General features: G+C 37.5%; 1 protein-coding gene across 4 annotated transcripts in view; it reads right to left on the bottom strand.

Annotated features, from left to right (window-relative positions):
* The window catches only part of LOC149819357 (uncharacterized), a 50,709-nt gene that overhangs the window by 5,077 nt on the left and 23,674 nt on the right, over window positions 1–21,958 (bottom strand). The window lies entirely within an intron of this gene.

Here is a 21,958-nt window from a genome sequence, read left to right on the forward strand (position 1 = left end):
CCATACTTCGAATACAAGGGGAGAGCCCCTATTTATAACAATCCAAAAGGGAGCCTTGGAGGGGCTCCACTCATAGACGTTGGAGCCCCTCCAACGGTCACAAATGTGACCGTTGGAGGGGCCCAACGTCTATTTGAGTGGGCCCCCCAAGGTTCCTTTAAGTGAAAAAATAAAAGAAATAAAAATAAAGAAAAAGAAAAAGTAAAAAGAAATTACAAACACATTCAAAAGGTGAATGTGCGTAAAATGGAAGAAAAGACGAAACTACCCCTATGACTAAATAATAAGAAATATATATTTTATATATATAACAACTAGATACATATACATATATATTAATATATGTATATGTATTACCTTATATATATAAAATATATATATTACATTAGGTAATAAGATACATAATTTAACACCCCCCCTCAAACTTAGGGCAGGATGACCGAGAGTTTGCTAAGAAGAAAGTTGAAACGCGGAGCACACAAGGCTTTGGTGAAGAAATCCGCCAATTGATATTCGGACGTGACATATGGAAGGTCAATGATTCCCTTGAGGTACGCCTCTCGAACATAATGACAATCCATCTCTATGTGTTTGGTTCGCTCATGAAAGGTGTGATTTTTGGCGATATAAATCGCACTTTTGTTGTCACAACAAAGCTTGGTAGGTCCTTCAATAGTGATTCCCATGTCTTCCAGCAATTGGTGAATCCAAACAATTTCCATGGTAGTAGTTGCCATGGCACGATATTCGGCTTCAGTTGATGATAGAGACACCTTTTGCTGCTTCTTGCATCTCCATGAGATTAATGAGTCTCCTAAGAAAACACAAAAACCAGTGGTGGAGTGACGGTTATTTGGGTCACCTCCCCAATCAGAGTCAGTATAAGCAATTAACCTTAATTCAGAAGAAGAAGACAGAAAAACTCCCTTATTAATAGTGTGCTTTAGGTATCTTACGACACGTAAGATAGCACCCATGTGAACAGAAGTTGGTGCATGCTGAAATTGACTTGCCGTATGCACCGCATGTGAGATATCTGGTCTGGTGATACTTAGATACATCAACGATCCTACGAGCTGCCTGTAGGGAGTAGGATCGGAGAGAGGAACACCATCATCAATCTTCATTTTTGCTCCTACTATAGCAGGAGTTTCACAAACTTTATCATCTGTAATACCTGACCTGTCAATAATCTCAGATGCAAGCTTAGTTTGAGACAAAAAATACCCTCTATGAGAGTATGCAACCTCAATACCCAAAAAATAAGTTAAGAAACCCAAGTCAGACATTTCAAACTTATCCTTTAAAATGGACTTTATGCTTTTAATCCCTTTAGAATCACTCCCAGTAATAAGCATGTCGTCCACATATAGCAACAGAATAACAATCCCTGCATTAGACTTTCTAACAAACAAAGCAGTATCAGTAAAGCATGATGAAAAACCATTATCTAACATCACGGAGTTAAACCTATCATACCAAGCTTTGGGAGCTTGTTTTAAACCATACAGTGCTTTCCGAAGACGAAGCACTTTCCCTTTAGGATACTCCATTCCAGGAGGAGCATCCATATATACTTCTTCGTTTAGATCTCCGTTTAAAAACGCATTCTTAACATCCATCTGATAGATGTTCCATTTATTTATTGAAGCAACGGTTATAAGACATCGGACGGTGACCATCCGAGCAACGGGGGCAAAAGTCTCCTCATAATCAATCCCATATTTTTGACCATATCCTTTTGCTACTAAGCGGGCCTTATATCTCTCAAGAGACCCATCACACTTAGTTTTGACTTTAAATACCCATCTACATCCTATTGCTTTCTTATCTTTAGGAAGGTCTTGAAACTCCCAGGTTTTCGCTTTCTTTAGGGCTTCAAGTTCATTATTCATAGCAATTATCCATTCTGGGTATTTTCGTGCTTCCTCAAAATCCCTAGGTTCTATGTACGAGTGAATGGCGCTTAGACAAGCTCTATATTTTGGTGAAAAAGACTCATATGAGATGAACCTAGAAGGGGGTTTTCTTGATCTTTCGGTCCTACGAAGATTTCCTTCACTTGAAGGGGTAGACTCATTATCATATCTTTCGAGGGCACTTCTAAAAGTACTCCTATCTCTATGAGAATAGGTTATAGGATCTCTATGTGGTTCTTCATTAATGGGTTGATCAGTATGAGTTTCATCATTTTGATTTGTTTCATCATCGCTAGTATCATCATCTTCAGTTAATAAATCAAACAGAAAAGAATAATCTATATTCTCGTCATTAGTTTCAAGTTTTTCGAAACCACTAACATTTTCCAAAAAGCTTACATTTCTAGAAACATAAAGTTTATCACTCTTAACATCATAACAGCGAAAACCTTTATGAGTTTCAGAGTAACCAAGAAAGGCACAAGGAATGGCCTTAGGGGAGAGTTTGTCATTTTTATCAGTAAGGACAAAACATTTACATCCAAAAACCCTTAACCTGCTATAATCAGGTTCTTTTTCGTATAATTTTTCAAACGGGGAAATCTTGTTCAAGTTTTTAGATGGAAGTCTATTTATGAGATAAACAGAAGTAAGAGCGGCCTCCGCCCAAAGTTTTTCGGTATATTTTGAGAAATGAGCAAAGTTCGTGTGGTTTCAATAATATGCCTATGTTTCCGTTCAGCCAACCCATTTTGTTGGGGGGTTTTGGGACAAGACTTTTGATGAAGAATTCCATAGTTTTCAAGATAGCTTTTAAATTCATTGGAAAGGTATTCACCACCCGAATCGGTTCTAAAAATTTTAAAATTTCCATTGAATTGATTTAAAACCATCATATGAAATGTTTTAAAGGTTGAAAAAACTTCATATTTATGTTTAAGAAAATATATCCAACTAAACCTAGTGAAATCATCCACAAAGATAACATAGTAAGAAAAGCCTCCCTTGGATATCACCGGAGCTGGACCCCATACATCGGAGTGAACAATTTCAAAAGGTTTTGTTGTAAACATGGATCTTTGAGGAAAAGGAAGACTTCTCATTTTTCCAAGAATACATTCATTACAAACAAAATTTTCATTACAAAGATGCTTAATAAAAGGCAAATAAGAGATTTTAACAATGTTGGGATGACCCAATCTCTTATGCCATACATGAATATCTTTGTTTTGAGCAACATTACAAAATTGATTCTTGGGAATTTTAAGAAAATCAACATAGTAGAGGTCTCCTCTCCTAGAGCCTTCCCCAATCAATTTCCCGGACTGGCGATCCTGTATCCAACATTTATTAGAAGAGAACTTTATATCGCAACCATAGTCCGAGAGTTGAGAAACGGAAAGTAAATTTAAGTTTAGCTTTGGAATAAGACGAATTTTTGGGATAAAAAAATCTTGTTTTTCAAAATTTCCCATTCCTTTAATTTCAAGAGGGGTTCCATCCGCGGTTGAGACAAAAGATGGAAGACGATTTTCAGAATAATTAGAAAGAAAACAATGACTTGGAGTCATATGGAACGAAGCACCAGAATCAAGTAGCCAAGATGTCTTACCAAGAGAGGAAGAAGATGACATGGCGGCTCCAGAGGTGCCTCCTTTGAGAAGAGGTTGAAGAGCATCCATAATTTGATGAAGCGAAAGAGGTTCATTTGATGTTGAAGGCCGTTCCTCTGATTGGGATGCTAAAGCCGCGGCGAGGAACTTCTTCCATTTGGGACAATTGGGTTTGATATGTCCCGGTTCTTTACAAAAATGGCAAGTTAATTTGCTATAATCTCTCTTGCCATATCGATCATTTTGCCCTTGATTTTTGAAATGGGGCGGTTTGTAGGTCTTCAAATTATTACCGGGTCTTGACACGGCATTGACCACTTCATAGTCATTTTGAGAAGGTGTAGCAAGAATACTTGGGTTATTTTTACTAAACCCCATACGTGTTTCCTCACCACTTAGCTTGGTGATGACATCTTCAATAGATGGGGAGGTAAAAGCCGATAGAAGGGAGGACCGAATTTGCTCAAATTCGGGTCTAAGACCATTTAAGAAGTTGAAGAAGCGATCTTCCTCTAGTTGTTTGTGCCTTAATTCAATAGCTTCTCCGCTCCATTTTGGTTCGAGCATGGCAAGCTCGTCCCAAATAGATGATAATTCGGCAAAATATTCCCGAATAGATAAATCATTTTGTTGAAGAGTCAAGGCTTTCTTTTGGAGGTAGTATTTGTGAGACAAGTCCCTTGACGTATACATTTTTTCAAGGTATAACCAAGCTTCGGAGGCTTTTTTAAATTTGATGATATTGGCATTGATCTTGGTTTCTACGGACGAAAAAATCCAAGACAATATTTTGAAGTTCTTCATTTCCCACTCATCATGCCTTTTGGAATATTCTTCTAAGGCCTTTTGTCTATCTTCTCCTTCAAGAATCTTGATTTCCCCTTTCTCTATAATAGAAAGCTTGGGTTCGGGTTCCGATATGGAACCTTGAACATAACTCCAAAGACCTTTCCCTTTGATATGGGCTTCCATGTTGCCGGCCCAAACATGATAGTTCGAACCACTAAGTTTAAAACCAAGGGAGAAGTGGGAGTCTTTTTCACCCATTATGGAGAGGAGAAGATGAAAAATAAAGCGTACCTTAACGGATTTTCAACCTTTTCTTGACGAAAGTTGCTTCTAAAATATTGCCCGGAGCAAATGCTTTACTCAAAAACTTCACTAGCTTGAGGGCACGATTTTCGAGGTGCTTTACAAGAGGCGAGATACACGATCTTCTTTCTTCCAACGAGGCTTTGATACCATGTAAAAGTATCTTCAACAAGATACTAATATCAAGACCTTAATATTCTTGATATTCAACCCACCACGAAAGCACAATAAGAACACTTTAGAACACTTGTGCACAAAAAGCACAACCCACAAATAACTCACAAATGCACAAAGGCATAAAAACAATGGAATCAATTTATTGAGAACTTGGGCTTTGACTCAAAGCCATACTTCGAATACAAGGGGAGAGCCCCTATTTATAACAATCCAAAAGGGAGCCTTGGAGGGGCTCCACTCATAGACGTTGGAGCCCCTCCAACGGTCACAAATGTGACCGTTGGAGGGGCCCAACGTCTATTTGAGTGAGCCCCCCAAGGTTCCTTTAAGTGAAAAAATAAAATAAAGAAAAATAAAGAAAAAGAAAAAGTAAAAAGAAATTACAAACACATTCAAAAGGTGAATGTGCGTAAAATGGAAGAAAAGACGAAACTACCCCTATGACTAAATAATAAGAAATATATATTTTATATATATAACAAGTAGATACATATACATATATATTAATATATGTATATGTATTACCTTATATATATAAAATATATATATTACATTAGGTAATAAGATACATAATTTAACAGAAGCTGCCCTAACTGCTACCTATTTGATTAATCGAATGTCGTCTTCTTCTCTAAAAAATACAACCCCAATTGAAAAACTTATGAATCTTTCTCCAGACTACTCTAGATTGAGAGTATTTGGATGCAAGTGCTTTGTTGTCACTGACAAAATTGACACTTTCTCCTCGTGCGATTCTCTGTGCCTTTTTAGGATATGCCGATAATCAAAAAGGCTAAAGGTGTTTTAATCCTCAAAATGAAAATTTGTATATATCAAGAAATGTCTCTTTCCTAGAAAAAGAGAGCTTCTTTGATTTTGAAAAACCTAAGGAAGTTACTAAATACTTCTTTCTGATAGATCTAACATCAAAATCTAATGAATATGATTTTGAATGTGACTTTGACAATGATCGAAGTACTATTGATATTGATGACAATGAAGAGCAAATCCATAGGGATGTAATTTTACAATATTCAAAACGAATGTAGTCAAACCTTTCATGTGCACTTGAAAAATATTCTGAAGTACCAACCAGAAGATCATCCTGAGTCTCAAGGCCTCCTGAAAAATTTGTGTCATACGAATCCTTTTCACCCACATATAGGGTAGTTATTGCATTAATACACTCATATGAGGAACCATTATCGTACTCATAAGCCAAAAATCATGTATAATGGGTAGAAGACATGAAAACTAAGTTAGATGCACTCGAAAAGACTTCTACTTGGACTATTCAAGATTCCTTTAGGTAAGAAACATATAGGTTGTCGATGGGTTTACAAAATTAAAACCAAGAGTGATGGAACTCTTGAGAGATACAAAGCTCGATTAGTGGCTAAAGGCTATGCCCAAGAATATGACATTGATTATGAAGAAACATTTGCCTCAGTTGCTCGTATGATCATTGTTAGAACCTTAATTGCCTTGGTTTCCATTAGAAAATGGCTCATATATCATATGGATGTCAAAAATACATTTCTAAATGAAAATCTAGTTGAAGTGTACATGAAAACCCAACATGGTATTAGTATTCCCAAGGGTAAGGCTCTTCATTTAGAAAAAGTTTTTTATGGCTTTAAACAAGCACTAAAAGCTTGGTATGATAGGTTTAGTCGTGTAATGCTTGATATTGGTTTTCAACCCTATTTGACTAACACTGCTTTGTTTATTAAGAATTTTGATGCAGGGATAATAATTCTTCTTGACATGATCATCACCGGAGGCGATAAACAGGGAGTTGCAAATATCAAAACTCTTCTTAAAACTCATTTTAAAATGACTGACTTAGGTTTATTAAGATATTTTTTAAGAATTGAAGTTGTTTATTCCCCTCGTGGGTATTTGATATCTCTATCCAAATTTGCCTTTGATATTGTTTTCAGGTCTGGCATTACGGATGATAAGAAAGTGGACACTCCAGAAGTTGTCAATGTTAAAATAAGAATTGATGATGGAGAACTTCTTGATGATCCCACTCCTTACAGACAGCTTATCGAAGCACTTTACTATATTTCCATTACTAGGCCAGATATAACATGCGTTGTACACACCGCTAGTCAGTTTCAACATGCTCCTACTTTTGTACACATGGGAGCAGTTTTGCGTATTATTAGATACTTAAAGACCTCTCTCTAACGAGGTCACTTTTTATCTGCATCATCGTCATTAGACTTAATGGACTATACTGATGTTGAATGGAGAGGTGATCTTAATAATAGGCACTCAACCACTGACTTTTGTGTTTTCTTAGGTGAGTCTTTAATTTTGTAGAGGTGCAAAAAGCAGCATAAAGTCTCTCTTTCCTCCATCGAAGCTGAATATAGAATCATGGCGACCACTACAATGGAAGTTGTTTGGCTCAAGAGACTGTTAGCTGACATGGGAGCTGAAGCAAAACAAGCTTCAAGAATATGCTGTGACAACAAGAGTGTGATCTACATTGCAAGCAACCGGACATTCCATGAGCGCACCAAACATATTAAGATGGATGGTCACTATGTTAGAAAGGAATTTTTGCATGGAACTATTGATCTGCTATATGTTACATTAGAGTATCAATTAAGCCTCTCGTTGCTCCTAGATTTCACTTCCTCTTAAACAAACTTTCGCTGATTGTACCGTAAGTTTGAGGGGGAGTATTAAAATGTAAAATATAAAGTGTAACATATATATATAATAATAATAATATATTATATTATTATAATATTTTTTCTTATTTTTGCTTTTTATATATATCTAGTTCCATTTGAATTAGATATATAATCTAGTCAAGTTCTTGTTAGAACTTGACTAGGCTATAGCCGTCTAGTCCACCAGCTACAATAAGAGCCGTTGGACTAGAGTCCAATGACTCTTTTTGGGAGAGCTCAAAGTGAGCTCTCCCCTCTTCATTCCTCTTGTATAAATAGGTTTGAACCCCTCCATTGCATGTATTCAATGCTTCTTAAGCATTTTGGTTATTAATAAAGACTTATTTTATTGTTGTCTTCTTTCTTTTATACCCTTTTATGGGTTTTGCTTGAAGTGTCTTTTAGACACTCTTTTGGTTGATTCAAGTGCTTTTGTTGAAGACCTCCATTTCATTACAATAATTAATAAACTCGAGTCATAGTATTTTCCAGACAAGCAGTAATGGTTTTATGTCAATGATTACTTATTTGACATCACTGAAGAACAATACACTTTATCAGAGAAGAAGACTTCTGAAGCCCATTGGAAAGCCAGCCTTTTATGTATGTTAACATTGCATAAAAGTATATACTATCTTAAAGATTGTAACAGATGCCCATACTGACATGTTACATAAATATTACATAAACACCATTATATCACGATGTTTTCTTAGCCAGAAAAGGTGTTCTCTTATATCAAGATTCAAGAGTGATAGGTTGTACAAGTTGGCGAAGACTCACAACAGCAAAAGGTAAAAACGCAAAATAAAAATAGGCAAGCTAAAAACAATCCACACTGAACATTGATGCAAAGCTATGCTCCTGGGTGGAAAAGCAGAAGCCTATGTGGTAACATTTACCTCTGGGTAATTAAGTTTGGCCTACAAGAAAATCATTAAGATGAGGTACTTTGAAAACCTCTATAAAAAGAGAATTTGTGTAAAAACACAATGCTAGAGACAAGAAGTGTGCACAAAGGCACAAGGAGAACTCTCACAAATGCACAAAGGCACGGATACACATGCAAAAAGGCATGGAAAAGTATGAACTTCAATATATTGAATCCCAAAGGGGCTTTACAAAAAACACTCTCAAGCTAGAGGGAGATCACCCCTCTATATATACAAAAAAAAAAGGGGGGGGGGGGGGGGGACATTACATTTTAACTCTCTCTCTCTCTCTCTCTCTCTCTCTATATATATATATATATAAAGAAAATTACATTTTAACACCCCCTCAAACTTAGGGTGACATAACCGAAAGTTTGCCAAGAAGGAAGTTAAATCTTGGAGGGCATAACGCTTTGGTGAAGAAGTCTGCCCGTTGATATTCTGATGTTACATATGGGAGGTATATGGTTCTTCTTAAGTATTCTTCACGAACATGGTGGCAGTCCATCTCAATGTGCTTCGTGCGCTCATAAAAAGTGTGATTTTTGGCAATATAAATTGCACTTTTATTATCACAACATAGTTTTGTGGGCCCTTAAACTTGAATATTCATATCTTCCAGCAAGTTGTGAATCCAAACAATCTCCATAGTAGTAGATGTCATGACTCTATATTCGGCTTCTGTAGATAAGATTGAGACCTTCTGTTGTTTCTTGCATCTCCAAGAAATTAAAGATTCCCCTAAAAAGATGCAAAAACCAGTGGTGGAGTAACGGTTATTCGGGTTACCTCCTCAGTCAGAGTCAGTATAAGCAATTAAATTCAATTCAGAAGAAAAAGATAGAAATACCCCATTGTTTACTGTACCCTTTATATATCTGATGATGCGGAGAATGACGCTCATATGAACTCTAACAGGTGCATGTTAAAATTTGTAGAATAAGATGGGGTTGTACAGCCACCCGTGAGTGTAGAGAGAGAGAGAGGGAGAGAGAGAGAGAGAGAGACGGCTGCACAATAGAACTCGTTAAATGAGATTAGGGCTTCTCTCTATATTAAATAGAGAGAGGCAAAACAGAAAAATTACATCTAAGTCCTTATAAAAATAATATTTCAGAAAACCTCTAATATATGAGAACTTAACCAAAAACCACCTATTCTCAACACTCCCCCTCAAGCTGGAGCATAGATATCTATCATGCTCAGCTTGTCACAACATCTGGAGAAATTTGGCCTAGCAAGAGGCTTTGTAAACATATCTGCAACTTGGTCTTCAGACTTTAGGTATTTTGTAGTGATATGACCGGCTTGAATCATATCTCTTACATAGTGGCAATCAACCTCAATGTGCTTTGTTCTCTCATTAAAGACAGGATTGTTTGTTATATATGTTGCCGCTTTGTTATCGCACATCATGGTCATTGGAGAGGAAACCTTCACCTGGAGATCATTAAGAACAGTGCGAACCCATATCAATTCAGCAGCTGTTTGGGCCATAGCCCGATATTCTGATTCTGCACTTGACCTGGAAACCACATTTTGTTTCTTACTTCTCCATGAGATCAAGTTGTCTCCCAAAAACACACAGAATCCTGTGGTAGACTTTCTATCTACTACAGATCCAGCATAGTCAGCATCAGAATAGGCTACTATCTCCAGAGTTCCACCTTTTCTGAACAGTAACCCCTTTCCAGGAGAGGATTTTAGATATCTGAGAATCATTATGGCTGCATTTCAGTGTACCTCAGTTGGTTTGTCCATGAACTGGCTAACTTTGCTTACTGCTAAAGCAATATCTGGTATGGTCACAGTTACATATAATAACTTCCCTACTAGGGAGCGATAGCTTTTGCTATCAACAGGTTTTGACCCTTCTTCAAACAACTGAACTTTATGGTCCATGAGAATATTTGTTGGTTTAGCTCCCAACATGCCTGTTTCCTTTAATAAGTCAAGAACATACTTCCGCTGAGACAAAACCATCCCTTCACGGCTTCTAGCAACTTCTATACCCAGAAAATACCTGAGTGAACCAAGGTCTTTTGTAACAAAGTGTTTTTGAAGATGAGCCTTTGTGGCTTCAATAGCTTTCACATCATCTCCTGTAAGAATGATGTCATCCACATATACCACCATAACAACTATGTCAGAGCTAGTTTTCTTTATAAAAAGTGTATGATCTGCTGCCGATCTATTAAAGCCAAAGCTTGACATCACTTCAAACAACTTTTGAAACCATGCACGAGGACTTTGTTTCAAGCCATAAATCGCCTTTCTCAATCTGCACCACCTTCTGACACTCCCCCTCAACCTCAAAACCTGGAGGTTGTTGCATGTAAACGGTCTCAGATAGATCCCCATAAAGAAACGCATTTTTCACATCTAATTAACACAAGCTCCAACCATGCTGAACAGCTACTGAGAGAACAAGACGGATGGTCCCCATCCGTTCCACAGGAGAAAAAGTTTCAAAGAAGTCGATTCCATATGTCTGAGTATACCCTTTCGCGACTAATCTGGCCTTGTACCTGTCAATAGAACCATCAGATTTGTACTTTATTGTATATACCCATTTACATCCAACAATGTCAGCATCTGCTGGGGAATCAACTAGATCCCAGGTATGCTGAGAGACCAAAGTTGTCATTTCTTCTTGCATAGACAGCTTCCAGCGATTATCGAGTGCTGCCTGGTGATAGTTCAGAGGAATGGTTTCAGCAGACAAGGCTGAAATAAACGACTTCATTTGATGTCCAATTCTGGCATGGGAGACATAATGAGATATGGGATATAAGGTGCATTGTCTTGTCCCCTTTCGTAGAGCAATAGGCCTGCTATCATCATCCTGAAGATCACTTTTGTCAGTAGAACTTACCTCAAGAGAAGAAGAAGATGAAGGCTCTTGCGGACATGGAGCTCTACGCACATATACCAATGGCGGATTATTAAATCTGGAGGAGGATAAAGTTTGGTTCGGTAAGGAGGGCACAGATTCCAAAGGAAAAGGAGGGATAGGTAATGGAAAAGATTCAGCTGGATCAACCTGCAACGGGGAACCGGAACTAGAGTAATATGGAGAAGATTCCAAGAAAGATACATCCGCACTGACATACTCTCGGCGAGAAATAGGATCATAACATCGATAGCCCTTTTGATTTTTTTGGATAACCGATAAATATGCATTTTGTAGCTTGAGCGGCTAATTTATCACGGTCAGGGCCAAGTTTGTATACAAAACAAACACATCCAAATATTTTTGGTGAGAAAGAAAAAAGTGGGGCATCAGGTTTTAGGATATGTAATGGAATTTGATCACCCACAGAAGACGAAGGCATGCGGTTGATCAGATAGCAAGCAGTGGTAATCGCATCACCCCAGTATAAGGCAGGAACATTTGATTGAATCATAATGGTCTTGGCAACATCAAGGAGGTGCCGATGTTTTCGCTCAGCCACTCCATTTTGTTGAGATGAATAGGCACAGGAAGTTTGGGGTTGGATGCCATGATCTTGGTAAAATTGTAAGACCTTTTGATTTAAACTCGAGAGCATTATCAGTGCGAACAATCTTGACAATAGATTCAAACTGAGTTTTTATTTCAAGAATTAGGGATTTGATAAGACTTGGAACTTCAGACCGTTCTTTTATTAAAAATACCCATGATAACTTAGAGAAATCATCAACAATAACAAGATAATAACGACACTGAGTCCTAGTATGAATCTTACTAGGACCCCATACATCTGCATGAAGAAGTTCAAAAACTTTATTACTAGACTGACTCTGACTCGAAGGGAACGAGCTTCGATGATGCTTGCCCAACTGACATGCTTCACACTGAAATGATGTGGTGGAAGGAATCTGAGGAAAGACTGACCGAAGCTTTGACAATGAAGGATGACCAAGACGACGATGCCACTGAACAGGACTGAATGAATGTTCCACTGCAGCATGAACAGAACCCATTGGATGATGTAGGTAGTAAAGTCCATTTTCTTCATAGCCTCCACCAATCTTCTTCCCCGTCAGCAAATCCTGAAAATGACAACCCATTGGATCAAATATTACTCTACAGTTTTGTTCTTTTATAAGGCAACTAACAGAAAGTAAACTTTGAGGAAAGTTTGGAGCATGAAGAGCATTTTTCAACTGTAATGAGGAGGATATAGAAATATTTCCCTGACTAACAACCGGGGAGGAGCTCCCATCGGCTAATGAGACTCTAAGTTGAGCCTTAATGACCTTTAGATCTGAGAAAACACGTGAATTTCCACACAAATGTCTGGATGCACCAAAGTCAATAACCCACTTAATATCATTCGGATGGAGATGATTTCCGGTTGAAAAGGCAACCCCAGCTATAGGAGTGGGGGAACTCAAAGGTCGAAGAGCAATCAACTCATCATATTCCGCACGACTAAGGGTGATACTACTTTCATTTGCAGTGATAGTCTCTGGTGAATTTGTTGCCTCAATAGTAGTAACATTTGCTTTGGGGTTATATGACTTGGATGAAGAAGAGCTTGGCCGACCATGCTTATCCCAGCAACGATCTTCTAAATGTCCAGATTTTCCACAGAATGTACATTGAAGCTTTCCTCTGCCTCCCATACCACGTTCACGTCCTCGTCCTCGTCCTCTGATATTCTGAATATTTCCACGCCCATAACCAGATGGGACAACAAGAGCAGATGACTGAGTCACAGGCTAAGATTGTGGCAGAGAGATCGCAAGTCTACTCAGACGATTGTAAGCATCAGCAAGAGTGGGAACATCTGAACCAGTCAACATTTGAACTTTTGCAACAGAGAAATCTGAAGAAAGACCTGTAAGAAAACGAGCAACCATGGTTTGTTCCTGATGATCCTTTTGCTTCGAGCAACAAAGAGGCCTGTGAGCATTAAGTCTTTCAAACGTAGCTTTGACAGAGGCATAGTACTGGGCCAAGGTCTGATCTCCCTGTTGCAAGTTATATATTTCTTGTTCAACTTGCAGGATCCGACTGACATTCGTTTCTTGTGAGTATGTATCACGAAGATTGTCCCACATTAGTTTGGCTGTATTATAGTAGATCAATCCATCGGCAATATGGGGTTCTACACTATTCATGATCCATGACATAACTATGTCATTATCTTCATCCCAAGTGACATATTTTCTCAATTTCTCAGTGGGTTCGCCTTCCAACAAAATATGTTTTCGACGATGTCCAGATACCGACATCATAAAAGTTCTGGACCACCTGGCATAGTTGGTTTCATTCAACCTTACAGAAGAGCCATATGAGAATGGGTTGGCAAAAGCCTTATACTCCCCAATGTGTTCCAGTTTGGAATCACATTTCGAATTTTCAGCCATACTGAAAAAAAACAGAATACCTCACTTGAACAGCAAGTGTTCAAGAGAAAAAAATTTTTTCTTCAACTCAACAGGAAACCACACCTGTTGTTTCCACAGCAAACAACAGCCCACACACGAAATAAAATTCAGTCCAGCAGGAAATCACACCTGCTACTTTCCACGACACAGAAACTTAAGCTACCATGTTTCCAAAAAAAAAAACTCGACACAGCAGCCACATTCTAAAATAAACCAATCCACTGAAACAACTAAATTTCAGTTGATGTTGATAGCACAGAAATCACGAACATTGAATGGCCCAAACACATCACAATAAATGAGAGACTGCAGTTGCAAACCAAAGTATTCACTACACTTGTTGTTCTCCAACATATAATGCACGACATCCAGTAAGTATCACAAGTAATTAGCACAGAAAAGGAAGTTGCATTCACAACAGCACAGAAACGGAAGTTGCATTCACGGCAGCACAGAAAAAATATTTTCAGCTGCTCCCAAACAGCAGGAACACACCTCGACAAGAACTTCAGCACTCACGGCAACACAAAAAAAATCTGACAGCAGGAACACACCTCGACAACTCACGAACAAAAAAAAATCACGTCATAGTAGAAACCAGTCTCGGCAACACTCGGTCGCAGTGGATCTTCTCCTTAGATCTGACGACAGATCTGGGTAACATCCCAGATCTGTGATCAGATCTTCCCCAGTCAACCCCACCGAACCTGAATTTTAAAAGGCCGTAGTGTTGTTGCTCATCGTTGGTGAGAAAAAAAATCAGTCCCTGTTGATGAAGATCACGCTCCCACGATCGAAGGCTCTGATACCATGTAGAATAAGATGGGGTTGTACAACCACCTGTGAGTGTAGAGAGAGAGAGAGAGACGGCTGCACAATAGAACTCGTTAAATGAGATTAGGGCTTCTCTCTATATTAAATAGAGAGAGGCAAAACAGAAAAATTACATCTAAGTCCTTATGAAAATAATATTTCAGAAAACCTCTAATATATGAGAACTTAACCAAAAACCACCTATTCTCAACAAAATTGACTAGCAACATGTATTGCATAAGAGATATCAAGCCTAGTAATGCTGAGACACGTTAAAGATCCAACCAGTTGCCTGTAAGGTGTGGGATCTTTTAGAAGAATCCCATCATGAATCTTCATCTTCGAACCCACTATTTCAGGAGTTTCACAGACCTTGTCATTTGTGATTCCTGATCTGTCAGGAATCTCACAAGCAAGTTTAGTTTGAGACAAAAAATAACCATTGTGAGAATAGGCAACCTCAATTCTCAAAAAATATGTCAGAAATCCTAAGTTTAACATTTCAAATTTTGAAATCAAGATAGATTTAATGCTCTTATTTCCTTTGGTACCATCACTTGTTATTAACATATCATCAACATATAACAGTAATATAACAATTTCTACATCAAATTTCTTAACAATGCAGTATCAGTATAGCAATGAAGTGAAACCATTTTCTATCATTACATTGTTAAACCTATCATGCCAAGCATTGGGAGCTTGTTTCAAGCTACAAAGAGCTTTACGAAGACGGAGAACTTTATTTTTAGGGATTTTCATACCAGGTAGAGCATCCATATAGACTTCTTCATTAAGATCTTCATTTAAAAAGGCATTTTTTTCGTCCATTTGAAAAATATTCCATTTTCTAATTGAAGCGATGAAGATGAGACATCTGACAGTAATCATGTGTGCTATTGGAGCAAATGTCTCTTCATAGTCAATCACATATTCCTGACTATACTCTTTAGCTACTAAGCGAGCTTTATACCTCTCAAGAGATCCATCACTCTTGGTTTTGACTTTGAACACCCATCGGCATCCTATAGTTTTCTTTCCATTGAGAAGCGTTTGAAATTCCCAAGTGTTAGCTTTCCTAAGCGCTTTGAGTTCACTCTCCATGGCTTCTCTCCATTCGACACATCTTTTGGCCTCTTCAAAAAAATTTAGTTCAAAATATGAGTAAATGGCACTTAAACAAGCCCGATATTTAGGAGAGAAAGAATCAAAAGATACGAATCTAGAAGAGGTTTTTTAGTTCTTTCGGTTCTTCTAGGATTTGTATCATGTGTGAAGATAGATTCGCTAGGTTCACTGTATTGTTCAATAGCACTTCTAAAGGTACTTCTATCTCCTAGTATAGGTGATAGGGTCTCTAGTTATATTTTCTTCTTGAGAGGTAGGAGAATTAGAATCATTGTTGTTTTAAACCAATTCTTTGTCACTATCATATGTTAATTCATCATCACTAGAGATATCATCTTTAGATAATAAATCAAATAGAAAGGAATAGTCGACATTTTCTAAGTGTGATTCATTCTTTTCATAACCACGATCATTTTTCAAAAACGTCACATTCCTTAAAACATATAGCTTATCATTTTTAGTATCATAACATCGAAACCCTTTTTGGGTTTCAGAATAGCCAAGAAAAACACAATGAATGGCTTTTGGTGAGAGTTTATCATTTTATTCGTAAGGACAAAACACTTACAACCAAAAACTCTCAATCTATAATAATCGGGTTCTTTTCCATATAGAGTCTCAAAAGAAAAAAAATTATCTAAATTTTTGGATGGAAGACGATTAATAAGATAAACGAATGCAAGAGCTGTCTCGGCCCAAAAAAATTTTGTAATGCTTTGGAATATAAGAAGAGTTTTAATGGTTTCAATGATATGCCTATGCTTCCTTTCGGTCAACCCATTTTGTTCTGGGGTCTTAGGACACGATCTTTGATAGACAATACCATAGTCTTCAAGATATTTCTTAAATTTATTGGAGAGATATTCACCTCTGAAATCGATCTTAAATATCTTTAAATTATTATTAAATTGATTCTTAATTATCATACGATATGATTTAAAACATGAAAAGACTTCATTCTTGTGTTTAAGAAAATATATCCAACAATATCGAGAAAAATCGTCCACAAAAATCACATAATAGGCAAAGCCTCCCTTGGATGTGACGGGTGTCGGTCCCAAAATCTGAATGAATAATTTCAAAAGGTTTTGTGGTAAACATGGATCTTTGTTCAAAATGCATACTTTTCATTTTTCCAAGAATGCAATCATTACAAGAGAAAGTATTTTTACAAAGATTTTTAACAAAATGCAAATAGGATAACTTGGTAATGTTGGGATGACCAAGTCTTTTGTGTCACACATTTATGTCTTTATGTTGGACTACATTACAAAAAGGAGTTTTAGGAATTTGAAGAGAGTCCACATAGTACAAGTCTATCTTCCTAGAGCCTTCCCCAATCAACCTCCCAGACCGGTGATCCTGTATTAAACACTTATTAGATGATAATTGAATGTCACATCCAAGGTCCGAGAGTTGAGAAACGAAAGTAAGTTTAAATTTAATTTTGGTATAAATCTAACTTTGAGAATAAAGAAATTTCGGGTTTCAAAGTTTTCAATTCCCTTAATTTCAAGAGACGTGCCATCCACGGTTGAAACAAACGATGGTAACGAAATTTTAGAATATTCGAAAAGAGAAGAAATGTTTGGAGACATATGAAATGAAGCACCCGAGTCTAAAAGCCAAGAAGTTTTACTTGGAGGGGAAGGAGTAGATACGGCGGCACCGGAAATGACTCCCTTAAGAAAAGGTTGAAGAGCTTCCATAATTTGATTTAGAAAGATAGCTCCATTTGTGGAAGTAGATGCACTTTCTTCTTTTTGAAGTTGGGATGTAGTTGTCATAGCCAATAATTTCTTCCATTTGGGACAAATTGGTTTGATGTGTCCCGGTTCCTTACAAAAGTGACACACAAATTTGCTATACTCCCTTCTTCCACCTTGTCCACCATTGATCCTTGATTTTGATTTTTAAAATGAGGTTTATATGTCCTAAGTTGTTCCCGGGCCTAGAAACAGCATTTGCTCCATCACACTCTTCTTGATTTGTAAAGATTGCAAGAACACTTGAATTTTGCTTGCTAATGCCCATACGAGTTTCCTCTCCACTTAATTTTGTAATGACGTCTTCACGAGAGGGAGAGGTGAAAGAGGATAGAAGAGAAGATCTAATTTGCTTAAACTTGGGCCTTAGTTCATTCAAAAAATTAAAAAATCGATCTTCTAATTGTTTATGACAAAGATCTATGGCTTCTCCACTCCACTTTGGTTCGAGTATAGCAAGCTCATCCCAAATGGAAGAGAGTTCGGCAAAATACTCCATTATAGTCATTTCCCCTTGAATAAGGGTTAACGCCCTCTTTTGGAGGTAATACTTATGGGACAAGTTCCTAGAAGTGTACATCTTCTCAAAGTACCTTTGAACTTTATAATATTGGCGTTGATTCTTGTCTCAACGGAGGAGAAGATCCATGACAAGATCATGAAGTTCTTCATTTCTCACTCATGTTTTTTGCTATATTTCTCAAGATCCTTAGTTCTTTCATCTCCCTCAAGAATTTTGATTTCCCCTCTTTCAACCAAAGTGATTTTAGGCTCCGATTCCGTAATCGAGCGTTGAACGTAACCCCAAAGCCCTTTTCCTTTAATATGGGCTTCCATATTTCCGTCCCACACGTGATAATTGGAGTCATTAAGTTTAAAGCCAAGAGAGAAATGGGAGTCTTTTTCACCCATTAGAGAGATAAGATGAGAGAAAAGAATATGTATCAAAATAAGATTTTAAATCTAGTTGTAGTAATCTTCTAAAATTTTGGATGGAGAAGAGTCTTCACGCCAATCACCAAAAAGTTAAAGGCTCTCTCTCTCTCTCTCTCTCTCTCTCTCTCTCTCTCTCTCTCTCTCTCTCTCTCTCTCTATATATATATATATATATATATATATATATATATAAAGAGCATTACATTTTAACAGTACAAGAGGTGAATAAGCAAGGCTCTTGATAAGAATTTTATAACAATGAACCAAAATTATCACATTATGTTGATTAGTTGATGGAAAGAAAACACCGTAAAACATGATTTAGTTTGATGGAGAATTCTCATATGAGCTGATGCACCCTATTCTACCCATAGTGCTTCATTCATTCTGCCCAAAACACCACAGATTATTCAACATTATTATCTGTGATGTTTTTCCAATTATTGCATCAAAGGCCAGTAAGACAAGAAAACCCCAGTCCCTTCAATTCCACACCTTACATTTAAATATTCCTCCAATTTCTTCTCAATATCCTTTATTATGATCCTCCCCTTTGCAAGAAAGGCTTATAACTCAAATCGCATTCCTGTTCTTAATTCCAACTAGAGGTTCTAATTTCTAAAAGATCATTTGAATGCTCAGGTCCATATTGGTTGAAGAAAGCTTGTGCTTAGACGCTATGAACTTAACCTAAGTTTCACCAAACTTGAGCACAACATATCTTCACTCATCCCTTGTTCATTTTCCATGTGACATAGCAATTGTTCCTAGTGTTGGATCTTCATCAATGTTGTCAATATCATATCATATCACACAATATCATACTGAATATCGTTATCCGTATATCGGTTTGTTGGTCGATACAATTCAAGCTAAAAAATTGCAAACCAAGAGTCATTGTTAGTGGTGGCCACCGGCCAGGGCTGGGAGGGACCCGATGGGACTGACTGATTTGAACACCCACCAAAAGCCTGACACAATTATTATCGGGTCAGGCTTTTGTGGTCATGATCATGACCTGCCTGACTAACACGATAAACCCAACTGCCCCATGACCCAATCATAAACCAGAGAGAGGTGCCCCTGCCGGTAGCCCCTCCCATATGGCCTATACCCATCTCCTTGACCTGTGTTGGTCGACCTCCACCTCCCCGAGTACCATTCATGCAGAGAGAGAGAGAGAGAGACTTTTTCTCTTCCTAAGAAAGGAGAGGAGAGACTCTCTCTCTCCTTTACTGTCAAGTCATTGTGGCAGGTGGCAGGCTGACAGATGCCTTTTTCTCTTCTAAAAAAAGGAGAGAGAGAAAGACAATGTCTCTCTCGCTTTTTCTCCTGTTAAACAAGTGACAGTTGTCATAGGACAGCTACTTTTTCCAAAGTTCAAGAGCGGGCAAGGAGGGCAAACCTTTGTAAAGTTTATTTATTTTTTAATATTTTTTTTACAGGTAGTAAAGGCCCAACTCAGGCCGGCCCTTGTGCCCAGGACCGACCCAATCAATTATCCGCTTGGGCCCGACCCGGCAATATTCGAGCTGTGCTTCCGGGCCCAAGTACCCAATAAGCCGCAGGTGATGCGGCTCAATGCCCACCCCTAGTTATTGTTTATGTATCATACAATATCATGCAATCTTAGTTGTCATAGGCGCTAGGCAGAGCCTAGGCGGTGAACCCCTAAAAAGGCCTAGGCGGTACCCCAAATAAAAAAAAACATAAGAAACATGTATACAACATAAAATCAATCAACAATAAGCAATAGACAAATAATATGTCGTTGAACACTGTAAATCACTTATATTATATAACCTTAACCTACTCAAACAAATTAAAAATAAATTAACAATTGAATAAACAAACCATACAACTAACAATGTGAATGAACAATACATAAAAAATAAAATCATGTATACAAAAAAATTAAAAACAATAGACATAATACAAGCAATAGACAAATAATGCATTCTTCTTCTTCTTCTTCTTCTTCTTCTTCTTCTTCTTCTTCTTCTTCTCAACAATAGACATAATACAAGCAATAGACAAATAATAAGGTTTTTTTTCTTCTCAACAATAGACAAATAACATGTCTTCTCCTTCTTCTTCTCAACAATAGACATAATACAAGCAATAGACAAATAATGTCTTCTTCTTCTTCTTCTCAACAATAGACATAATACAAGCAATAGACAAATAATATGTCTTCTTCTTCTTCTTCTTCTCAACAATAGACATAATACAAGCAATAGACAAATAACATGTTTTCTCCTTATTTTTCTTCTTCCCCTTCTCGAAGAAGAAAACAAATGACGTCTTCAAAAAAAAAGCCTAGGCTCTAAAAGAAGCCTAGGCGGTAATATAGGGCCCCACCGCCCAAACCTGGTCACCCAGGCGGCGCCTAGGCGCCGTGTTTGACAACTAAGCATGCAATATGCGTATCGGACAAGTTGATGATCGCCGACAACTTAAAGTTCCAACGATTGAAAAAGTAGCACCTTGCCACTCTTGGGTTTTAGGGTTATTTTACATAGGTACTTCTGAAAGGGTGTCGACCCCTGCCAACATGGGCACTGCTACTTCATCGGTGTGAGCTAGACCAGTTTTGTATCTAACTGATCCAAACCAACCCATTACCTGTTACGTGGGATCATTTGCATCCACTTTTAGGTGCATAAATAGTTGTTTTCATCCATTCTCGTATGGTGTTTGATGACATACGTGCATGCATATACACATTCTTTTCTCAAAAGAAACATCAATATGTATGTGTGACATAATTTCAAACTGTAACCATAATTTTTAAATCATATCACCCTAAAATTTGATGATTCACCGATAAACAACCTCTATGAGGTGTTTTTCCATTACATCTACCTTTTTTCAGTCGTAGGCACTCTTTTTTAAACAAGTATACTTGAAAACCAAACTCTAGAAGATCTAAAAAGTGTTTTGTGCAAGGATCTACACTTTTTAAGGTAGAAGAGAGATGTAACACCCAAAACTGTAAGGTAAAAGGTTTTATCTATACTATTTACACTTTTTCTTCCACTGCCAACCCGTGTTTGGGAACTTTTAGATTATAGAGGAAGAAAAACAGCATGGGATATTGCAAACAGATCAAATTGGAAAAGATTTTGAAGGTATTAGTAAAATATTGTTTCTGTGAACGATACAATCCATGGTGGATTATATAGATTAAATGCCATGTTGTACGCCACGACAGCTCCTTCATATAACCATGTACCTCATTGCATATTCCATCCAATGCTCAGGATAAGTTTGTTAATAAACTTACAGAAAAAGATAGAAGAAAGACACAAGTGCGAGCTGAATTTGTCAGGCAAACATTGTCAAAGGTCATCCCTAATTCAAAAGATGGCTCATCCCTAGTTGACAATTGCAGGCCACAGACTGAGAAAATCCTCAAGCTGATGACTAATTTTATATATACAAGTATATTATTTATTTATTTAGGCTTCTAGGCTCTAGCAGCCTCGGCCCTAATGTATTTTGTGACTTTTT

The sequence above is a fragment of the Nuphar pumila genome, chromosome 13, assembly GCF_984573655.1.
Source record: "Nuphar pumila chromosome 13, dmNupPumi1.hap1.1, whole genome shotgun sequence".
NCBI classification, from domain to species: Eukaryota; Viridiplantae; Streptophyta; class Magnoliopsida; order Nymphaeales; family Nymphaeaceae; genus Nuphar; species Nuphar pumila.